The sequence below is a fragment of the Trachypithecus francoisi genome, unplaced genomic scaffold, assembly GCF_009764315.1.
Source record: "Trachypithecus francoisi isolate TF-2019V2 unplaced genomic scaffold, Tfra_2.0 Lachesis_group9, whole genome shotgun sequence".
NCBI lineage: Eukaryota > Metazoa > Chordata > Mammalia > Primates > Cercopithecidae > Trachypithecus > Trachypithecus francoisi.
Window position 1 is genome coordinate 57,911,554 of NW_022681474.1, and position 7,983 is coordinate 57,919,536.

At 46.7% G+C, this 7,983-nt stretch overlaps 1 pseudogene; it reads left to right on the forward strand.

Annotated features, from left to right (window-relative positions):
* The first annotated feature begins 612 nt into the window (after window positions 1-612).
* Window positions 613-793, forward strand: LOC117082940 (annotated as a pseudogene).
* The last annotated feature ends 7,190 nt before the right edge of the window (window positions 794-7,983 follow it).

The following is a 7,983-nucleotide window of genomic DNA, read 5'->3' on the forward strand; positions in this document are numbered from 1 at the left end:
AGAGCCTAAAAACAAGTCAAGACAGCACACACCCACACACAAACTACATTGCCTGAAACAATATTCTTTAAAGATATTTACCTAAAAGGCCACAAATTTTATTAAGTCCCTGATCCTGAAACTTGAATACTCCCCATTGACTGTATAAAATTATCTTCAGTTTTGTTTTTTTTTGAGGAGTCTCGCTCCGTGGCTCAGGCTGGAGTGCAATAGAGCGATCTTGGCTCACTGCAACCTCCACCTTCTGAGTTCAAGCAATTTTTCTGCCTCAGCCTCCCGAGTAGGTGGGATTACAGATGTGTGCCACCACGCCCAGCTGATTTTTGTATTTTTAGTAGATACGGGGTTTCACTATGTTGGCCAGGCTGGTCTTGATCTCCCGACTTCAGGTGATCCACCTGCCTCAAGCCTCCCATAGTGCTGGGATTACAGGCTTGAGCCACCGCACCAGGCCTGTATTTTTAGTACAGAAGGGGTTTCACCTTGTTGGCCAGGCTGGTCTCAAACTCCTGACCTTAGGTGATTCACCTTCCTCAGCCTCCCAAACTGCTGGGATTACAGGTGTGAGCCACTGTGCCTGACCAATTTAGAAATATTTTATCATTCAAAAATTAGGCGGCTTTCAGGGATCATTTCTGTAGTTGGTTACTAGAGAACTTTCTGTGAAAGTGTAGAGCCCAGGAAACGACAGGAGGTGCAGTTTTCTCCTGAGTGTGAAGCCGGTGTTGCTTTCACCATCGATGTTTCTTCTCCTCTGGGGGGAGTGAGAGGGAGAGGACACAGGCTGAGTGATTTGAGTTACCAAAGGAAAAAAATATATTTACAGTTATGCTTTTAAATTTTTATGTATTTACTTTTCTGAGACAGAGTCTTGCTCTGTCACCCAGGCTGGAGTGCAGTGGCATGATCTCGGCTCACTGCAAACTCCGCCTCCCAGGTTTAAGCAATTCTCCTGCCTCAGCCTCTGGAGTAGCTGGGATTACAGGTGTGCACCACCACACCCAACTAATTTTTGTGTTTATAGTAGAGATGGGGTTTCACCATGTTGGCCAGGCTGGTCGCGAATTCGTGACCTCATGATTCGCCTTACCTTGGCCTCCCAAAGTGCTGGTATTATAGGTGTGAGCTACCGCGCCTGGCCTGCTTTTTATTTTTTATTTTATTTTATTATTTATTTATTTTTTCTGAGACTGAGTCTCGCTCTTGTTGCCCAGGCTGGAGTGCAGTGGCTCAATCTCGGCTCACTGCAAACTCCGCCTCCTGGGTTCAAGCGATTCTCCTGCCTCAGCCTCCTGAGTAGCTGGGATTACAGACGCCTGCCACCACGCCCAGCTAATTTTTATATTTTTAGTAGAGATGGGGCTTCACCATGTTGGTCAGGCTGGTCTCCAACACCTGACCTTGTGATCCGCCAGCCTTGGCCTCCCAAAGTGCTGGGATTACAGGTGTGAGCCGCTGCGGCGCCCGGCCAGTAATGTTTTTCTTTTTTTTTTTTAATTTTTATTTTTTTTATTTTTATTTTTATTTTTATTTATTTTTTTTTTTTGAGACGGAGTCTCGCTCTGTCGCCCGGGCTGGAGTGCAGTGGCCGGATCTCAGCGCACTGCAAGCTCCGCCTCCCGGGTTTACGCCATTCTCCTGCCTCAGCCTCCCGAGTAGCTGGGACTACAGGCGCCCGCCACCTCGCCCGGCTAGTTTTTTGTATTTTTTAGTAGAGACGGGGTTTCACCGTGTTAGCCAGGATGGTCTCGATCTCCTGACCTCGTGATCCGCCCGCCTCGGCCTCCCAAAGTGCTGGGATTACAGGCTTGAGCCACCGCGCCCGGCCTTTTTTTTTTTTTTTAGAGTTTTAATCTCGTTGCCCAGGCTGGACTGCAATGGCACGATCTCGACTCACCGCAACCTGCGCCTCCCGGGTTCAAGCAATTTTCCTGTCTCACCCTCTCGAGTAACTGGGATTACAGGCATATGCCACCATGCCTGCCTAATTTTGTATTTTTAGTAGAGACAGGTTTCTCTGTGTTGGCCAGACTGATCTTGAACTCCTGACCTCAGGTGATCCGCCCACCTCAGCCTGCCAATGTGCTGGGATTACAGGCATGAGCCACTGCGCCTGGCCCAGTAATGCTTTTTAAAGAGTCGAAAAGCACCTCAGAGCACTGGTTTATCTTTTTTTTTTTTTTTTTTTTTTTTTTAAATAACAGAGTCTCGCTCCATTGCCCAGGCTGGAGTACAGTGGCGCAATCTCACTGCAACCTCCACCTCCCCGGTTCAAGTGATTCTTCTCCCTCAGCCTCCCGAGAAGCTAGAATTACAGGCACAGGCACATGCCACCACACCCAGCTAATTTTTGTATTTTTTGTAGAGACAGGGTTTCACCATGTTGGCCAGGCTGTTCTCGAACTCCTGACCTTATGATCTGTCCGCCTCAGCCTCCCAAAGTGCTGGGATTACAGGCGTGGAGCCACCGCGCCTGGCCTATCTGTAATCTTTTGTCCAAAAACAATAAAAGGAAAGAGCAAAATGTCTGTTAAATTTGTTATATATCTACAATTTTCTGTATGTTTAAAATATTCCATAATTTTTTTTTTAAATGTAAGTTAGTAAGAGAAAAAGAAAGGCAGAGAGAAAGAGAGAGTGCATGCTGTCCTGTCCCTTGCACATTTTGATCCAAATGAAGTTTTCTGAGTCTCCTGAGGCTCCATAGAGGTGAAGGCATCTAACTGTACAGTTTTTGGTGGGAAAACTCATGATCAGACTAAAAGATGATGACTTCGAATGAAGAAAGAGGCCAGGTGTGGTGGCTCATGCCTGCCTATAATCCCAGCACTTTGAGAGGCCAAGGCAGGCGGATCACTTGAGATCGGGAGTTCCAGACCAGCATGGCCAACATGGTGAAACCCTGTCCCTACTAAAAATACAAAAATTGGCTGGGCACAGTAGCTTATGCCTGTAATCCCAGCACTTTGAGAGGCCGAGGCGGGTGGATCACCTGAGGTCAGGAGTTCGAGACAACCCTGGCCAACACGGCAAAACCCCGTCTCTATTAAAAATACCAAAAAAAAAAAAAAAAAAATGTAGCTGGGCATGGTGGTGGGTGCCTGTGATCCCAGCTGCTCAGGAGGCTGAGGCAAAAGAATCGCTTGAACCCGGGAGGCGGAGGTTGCAGTGAGCCGAGATCACACCATTGCACTCTAGCCTGAGGGACAAGAGGGAAACTCCGTCTCAAAAAATAAATAAAATAAAAGCAAATAAGTAAAAATAGAAAAATTAGTCAAAAATTGCTTGAACCTGGCAGGCAGAGGTTGCAGTGAGCCCAGATCGTGCCACTGCACTCTAGCCTGGGCGACAGGGTGAGACTCTGTATCAAAAAAAAAAAAAAAAAAAGGGTGAAGAGCTAGAACTTAGCTTACTAACATCCAAGTAAGGCCCTCAGTTGCTTGCTTGGCCTGCTGGGGAAATAGGCAAAGTAAGGGCAGCCACTCCACCAACACTAGCCCCTACCACCTAATCAAGCTGTGGTCTTTTATTGGGCAAAGAAACCAATTCAAGCAAGTAACCAGCAAGCTCAGGTATCCCATAATCCTTCTTTCACTATTTAATACATAGTAAAAAATGTTATTTGAAAGAACTGTCAAGTTCTCTGAAAGAACTGCAAATAACCCAGGGGTCCAGCCTTCCTGGTGGTAGCTCACTTCAGTGAGCATCAGAGCAGCTTCAAAGTTGCACTTTTCTATATTGGTCAAGAAAATTAACCAGACAAGGCTGTGACTGCCGAATTTGCCTCTTCACACCTGGGTTATCTCTGCCTCCTAGAGCACCTCACTTCAAGAAGAAAACTGACATTTGGACAGGGCCTATACTGTGACTAGACAGGTCAGTTGGCTTTCTCACTTCTTCATTCTCCTCTCAGATGGGAAAGGGACGAGAGGAGGGGTTTAGGAGACAGCCTGAAAAGCCCGATTCTTACTAGGATCTAGATTGCAGTAGATGAGAACGGACCCTGGAATCAGATGGGGCCTCCAGACTCCATACAACTTCCAGCTCAGCCATCTAGAAGCTGGGTGACTCAGTTTCTTTCCGCCAAATGGTGGTAGTATCTACTGCTGGGTTGTTAAAAGGTTTCAGTGGGATTAAGTAGAATAGTGCAAAGCATAGTGAGAATGCAGTATGTGTTAGCTACAGGTATTGCTATTTAACAGATACTATGATTTTTGAGCAAGAGACATCTCTGAACCTTGGTGATCCCTGCCTACTTAACGGCACTGTCCTGGGGGAAGGGGGAATCTCAGCTTAATAGGTAAGGTAATTTTTCAAGAACTACTAAGTAGAAGATTTAAAAACCTCTGTAATGCTCCAAACCTGTAACCAATTGTATGGATGAGGAGTTTCTAGAGGGGAACTTGTTTTTTAAAACTGACAATATTGGCTGGGCGCGGTGACTCACGCCTGTAATCCCAACACTTTGGGAGGCTGAGGCAGGTGGATCATGAGGTCAGGAGTTCGAGTCTAGCCTGGCCAACGTGGTGAAACCCCATCGCTACTAAAAATACAAAAATTAGCCGGGCCTGGTGGTGGGCGCCTCTAATCCCAGCTACTGGGGAGGCTGAGGCAGGAGAATCACTTGAACCTGGGAGGCAGAGGGTGCGGTGAGCGAAGACCGTGCCATTGCACTCCAGCCTAGGAGACAAGAGCAAGACTCCATCTCAAAAAAAAAAACAAAAAAATGCCTGACAATATTTATTAAAAACTATTAAGTTTTTGGCCAGGCGCGGTGGCTCACGCCTGTAATCCCAGCACTTTGGGAGGCCAAGGCAGGTGGATCATGAGGTCAGGAGATCAAGACCATCCTGGCTAACATGGTGAAACCCTGTCTCTACTAAAAATACAAAAAAATTAGCAGGGCGTGGTGGCAGGCGCCTGTAGTCCCAGCTACTCGGGAGGCTGAGGCAGGAGAATGGCATGAACCCGGGATGCAGAGCTTGCAGTGAGCCGAGATCGCGCCACTGCACTCCAGCCTGGGCGACAGAGCGAGACTCTGTCTCAAAAAAAAAAAAAAAGTATTAAGTTTTTGATAATAATCAATGTACATAAACAACAGGAAATAATCAGGCAGGTCAATCTGTAAGAAGCAACATTTTGGAATTCAATTGTTTTAAACCATAGATCTTAAAGGTATACCTCTGTGAAGATGCTCTCAAGCATCAAGATGCTCTCTAAATGTTTAGATTTCAGAGCTTAGGTAAGACATTTCTATGGACACAGAGGTGAAAGGGCTACAGATAAGGAGGTAGTCCAGGTGGACCAGGTGTGGATGAGCATTTATCAGTTGATAAAGTGAGCCCAGTGTGGAAAAGGCCAAGGACCTGTGGCATCATTCTGACTGATGCCAAGTCTTCACTGTGGAAGAAAGCCTACATATGACTGTGCTAGTATTCAATGCTGAAAAAGATATAGTGGACACCTGGGATGACTCCTTAGGATGGCAGGAAGTTCATAATCAGGCCAAAGTACTAGTCTTGCATTCAGAGAAGACCATCTCCAACAACTATTACCTCATTTATGAATAATGGAGAACTGTCAAATTTGAGTGAGGGGATCAAAGGTCCACTTAGTTCAGAGATTTTTTTTCGTTTTGTTTTTTGCTTTAAAAACTTTTAAAATACAGACTGGGTCTCACTATGTTCCCCAGGCTGGTCTTGAACTCCAGGGCTCAAGCAATCCACTGGCCTTGGCCTCTCAAAGTGCTGGGATTACAGGTCTGAGCCACCGCGCCCAGCTAGAGAGACTCTTAATACAAAGATTGCATGAATATATCTTCTTGCAACTGGTTTGACAGTCCCTAAGTTCTGAAGTATTACTAGTCTTTTGGTTTAATTTTCTTTCTTTCTTTTTTTTTTTTTTTTTTTTTTTTGAGACGGAGTCTCGCTCTGTCGCCCAGGCTGGAATGCAGTGGCCGGATCTCAGCTCACTGCAAGCCTTGCCTCCCGAGTTTACGCCATTCTCCTGCCTCAGCCTCCGGGTAGCTAGGACTACAGGCGCCCGCCACCACGCCCGGCTAGTTTTTTGTATTTTTTTAGTAGAGACGGGGTTTCACCGTGTTAGCCAGGATGGTCTCGATCTCCTGACCTCGTGATCCGCCCGTCTCGGCCTCCCAAAGTGCTGGGATTACAGGCTTGAGCCACCGCGCCCGGCCTTTTTTTTTTTTTTTTTCTGAGACAGAGTCTTGGTCTGTCAGCCAGGCTGGAGTGCAGTGGCAAAATCTTGGCTCACTGCAACCTCCGTCTCCCAGGCTCAAGCAATTCTCCTGCCTCATCCTCCTGAGGAGCTGGGATTACAGGCATGTGCCACCACACCCAGCTAATTTTCGTATTTTTAGTAGAGACAGGGTTTCACCATGTTAGCCAGGCTGGTCTTGAACTCCCGACCTCAGGTAATCTGCCTGACTCAGCCTCTCCAAGTGTTCAGATTACAGGCATGAGCTCTTTTGGTTTAATTTTCCTAATATTTGATTTAAATTGTCTACTTGAATTTTTCTCTCCAGAAACATCTTTCTACAGCATGAGCTGTGATGCAGTCTATTTATTTATTTATTTATTTTTTGAGACAGAGTTTCGCGCTTGTTGCCCAGGCTGGAGTGCACTGGCGCAATCTTGGCTCACTGCAACCTCTGCCTCCTGGATTCAAGCGATTCTCCTGCCTCAGCCTCCCGAGTAGCTGGGACTACAGGCATGCGCCACCATGCCCAGCTAATTTTTTTGCATTTTTAGGAGAGACAGGGTTTGGCCATGTTGCCCAGGCTGGTCTCGAACGCCTGACCGCAAGTGATCCACCCACCTCGGCCTCCCAGTCTTGGGATTACAGGCGTGAGCCACCGCGCCTGGCAGGCCACAACTTCTTAAGGATACCTACCTATCTGATTTTCACTCCCTTCCTATGGTGCTGAATATCTATCTGATTTTTGCAGGAACTATTTTCTGTAATTTGGCCTCAAATTACATAGTTTTCTCTTCTGACATTTTCACCTCTTCTGACAGCTCCTGCTTTACTCTTTCCGTTCTTTCTTGGAACTAGCTTTTTTTTTTTTTTTGACAAACTCCTTTCATCACAGTCATCCCACTCATCATCTGACACTATTTTGAGCACTCCTTTACTTTCTATGATGATTAAAAAAAAAACGTTCAGCCAGGTCCGTGGCTCAATCCACTAATGCCAACACTCTGGGAGGCGGAGGTGGGCAGATGGCTTGAATCCAGGAGTTCCCGACCATCCTGGGCAACATAGTGAAACCCCATCTCTACAAAAAATACAAAATTTAAGGCCGGGCACAGTGACTCACGCCTGTAATCCCAGCACTTTGGGAGGCTGAGGCGGGTGGATCACGAGGTCAGGAGATCGAGACCATCCTGGCTAATATGGTGAAACCCCATCCTACTAAAAAATACAAAAAATTAGCTGGGCGTGGTGGCGGGCGCCTGTAGTCCCAGCTTCTTGGGAAGCTGAGGCAGGAGAATGGTGTGAACCCGGGAACCAGAGCTTGCAGTGAGCCGAGATTATGCCACAGCACTCCAGCCTGGGCGACAGAGCAAGACTCCGTCTCAAAAAAAAAAAAAAACAAATTTAGCCGATAGTGGTGGTGCTACTCAGGAGGTTGAGGCGGGAGGATTGCTTGAGCCCAGGAGGTTGAGGCTGCAGTGAGCCGTGATTGTACCACTGCACTCCAGCCTCACTGACAGAGAGAGACCCAGTCTGGAAATAATAATAGTAATAATGTTCAGCTTAACCTGTGATGAGTGCCTTGACATCATCTCTTCATGAAGAAGGTCCACCAAAATGAAATGGTTATAATTATTAGCCCTACAAAGCATGAGAAAAAAAAAAAATCTGTCCCTGGCTTAGCCATTAGCCACCAAATCTCTGTGTTCAGGTGCTCTGTGACTGAAAACCTTGCCCTCGACCTGGGTCTGAGTTACATTCTGAGGT